The 2,804-nt window shown below is 42.4% G+C and overlaps 1 pseudogene; it reads left to right on the top strand.

Annotated features, from left to right (window-relative positions):
* The first annotated feature begins 260 nt into the window (after window positions 1–260).
* Window positions 261–1,610, top strand: LOC141492224 (adiponectin receptor protein 1 pseudogene; annotated as a pseudogene).
* Window positions 1,611–2,804: the final 1,194 nt, after the last annotated feature.

The following is a 2,804-nucleotide window of genomic DNA, read 5'->3' as shown; positions in this document are numbered from 1 at the left end:
TAATGTAAAGACTGGCAAGTTGCTTTTTGTGGGGATGGGGGGAGAGATGTAAGATTAGGTAAAAAGTTGTAAAACTCAAAATTAATGAAATCTTAAAAATTAAAATAAAAAAGAATGTGTGGCTAAAATATATAAAAAAGGATCAACTGGAAATTAAATTACTTTATCTTAAATTATGTGTGGATCAAAGAACAAATAAGTGAAACAATCAATAATTATATCCAAGAAAATGATAATAATGAGACATCATATCAAAATTAATGGGGCCCGCCTCCGCTCCCGCTCCCGCCGCCTCGCCTCGGCTGGCCCGGCCCGGCCCGGCCCGGCCGGGCCGTCTCCCACCGCCGGGCGCAGGTGACGCGGCGTCCTCGCGCTCCTTCAGGGGCCGGCGCCTCTGCGTCCCCGGGAGGTGGAGGCTGCTCCGCCACTGGGGCTGGGGCCAAGGCCAAGGTCGGCGTCCGCGCCCGCGCCGGGGATGTAGCGCCGGGGGAGGCCGCCGCCACCACTGCCGCCGCCGGAGCGCGGCCCAGTCTACCATCAAAGGGAGATCTCTGGAAGCTCCAACTTCCAACCATACTGAAGCTGTTAGTTGTGGGGGTACCAACCAGGTGTCTTCCTGCAAAGGATCTCTGGTGGGTCAGGGTAATGGGGCACCGGCCAGTAACCGAGAAGCGGACACAATGGAGCTTGCTGAGCCTGGACCCCTACTAATAGAGAAGGGTAAACGAAAGACTCCCAATTCCACCAAAGTTGAAGAAGAGCATACATGTCCAGTACCCCAAGAAGAAAAGGAGGAGGTGCGGGTACTAACCTTACCCCTACAAGCCCACCATGCCATGGAGAAGATGGAGGAGTTTGTATATAAGGTATGGGAAGGACGCTGGCGAGTCAACTCGTATGATGTGCTCCCTGACTGGTTAAAGGACAATGACTACCTTCTACATGGTCACAGACCACCTATGCCTTCCTTCCATGCCTGCTTTAAGAGTATCTTCTGTATCCACACTGAGACTGGCAATATTTGGACCCATTTGCTTGGTTTTGTGCTGTTTCTCTTTTTGGGAATCTTGACCATGCTCAGACCACATATGTACTTCATGGCTCCTCTACAGAAGAAAATGGTCTTTGGGATGTTTTTTTCTGGGTGCTGTGCTCTGCCTCAGCTTCTCCTGGCTCTTTCACACTGTCTATTGTCATTCTGAAAAAGTCTCTCGACATTTTCCAAATTGGACTATTCAGGGATTGCTCTACTGATCATGGGGAGCTTTGTTCCCTGACTCAATTACTCGTTCTACTGCTCTCCCCAGCCACGGCTCATCTACCTCTCAATTGTCTGTGTCCTGGGCATCTCTGCCATCATTGTGGCCCAGTGGGACCGTTTTGCCACACCCAAACACCGGCAAACAAGAGCAGGAGTGTTCCTGGGACTTGGTTTGAGTGTAGTCGTGCCCACCATGCACTTCACTATTGCAGAAGGCTTTGTCAAGGCCACAACAGTGGGCCAGATGTGCTGGTTCTTTCTCATGGCTGTGATGTACATCACTGGAGCTGGGCTATATGCTGGCAAATATGATATATGGGCCAGTAAATCTTATGTAAGGATCCCTTAAGACTTCATATTGACTTAAATACCATGCTTTTAATATCTTTTTTATTAAAATAGCAACATATTAAAATCAGATAATACATATTAAATTGATTCTGCTGCAGTGCTAGGTCTTGAAACAAGTGAGATAAGACATCCCTGTCCTCAAACTTAATTTCTTGGATGTACCATACAACTATAAAGCAAAATACATAAATGTTTGAAAAGTTTAAGCAAAGTGGTATTAAAGGAGAAAATCATTTCATAGCAATTGGAAGAAAGGGAGAAGGCTGAACATCAGGATAGCTTCCTGACTGGCATTTGAGTTTGGCTTAAAAAGATGAATAGAAACCTAATAGGAAGGCATTGGTTACTGCTGAAGCAAAGGCAGGGCAAGGAAAGAAGGCTTGAGAGATAGTATATTGGGCACGGTGAGTAATCAATTTGGGGATACTTGATGATGGAAGGCCTTGAACATAAGAGATCTGATTAATAAATGTGGCATAAGAGCAGGATGGCAATTCAAAAAAATTAATGGGATGCAGCCAAGACAATTTTGAGAGGAAACTTTATATCTCTAAATATCAATATGAATTAAATAGATAAAAAAGGTGATCGATGAATTGGATATGCAACTAAATAAGCTAGAAAAAGAAGAAATTAAAGCTCCCAAATTAAATACCATATTAGAAAATCTGAAAATCAAAGGAAAGATTAAAATGGAAAGCAAGAAGACCATTGATCTCTGAAATAAAACTAAGAGTTAGCTTCATGGATATGCCAATAACATAGACAAACCTCTGGTCAATCTGTTTCCAAAAAAAAGAAAATAAAATTAGTAGTATTATAAATGAAAAGGGTGAACTATCCACCAATTAGGAGGATATAAAAAAGATAATTTGGCTGAACAGCATGCCAATAAATTGGTCAACTTGAGTGAACTTAATGAATATTTACAAAAGTAAAAATTGCCCTGATTAACAGAAGAGTAAATAAATTACTTTAATAGTCCCATTTCAGAAAAAGAAATCAAAGAAACCATTAATAAACTCCCTAAGGAAAAGTCTCCTGTTCCAGATAGATTTCCAAGGGAATTCTACCAAACATTTAAGAAGAAATTTAGTCCTATTCTACATAACTATTTTTAAAAATAGGAAATTATGGCATTCTGCCAACTCCATTTATAACACCAATATGGTGCTGATACCTAAAGTGGCAA

This window comes from Macrotis lagotis, chromosome 6 (assembly GCF_037893015.1).
Source record: "Macrotis lagotis isolate mMagLag1 chromosome 6, bilby.v1.9.chrom.fasta, whole genome shotgun sequence".
Classification (NCBI taxonomy): Eukaryota; Metazoa; Chordata; class Mammalia; order Peramelemorphia; family Peramelidae; genus Macrotis; species Macrotis lagotis.
This window is presented reverse-complemented; position numbering and strand designations above follow the sequence as displayed.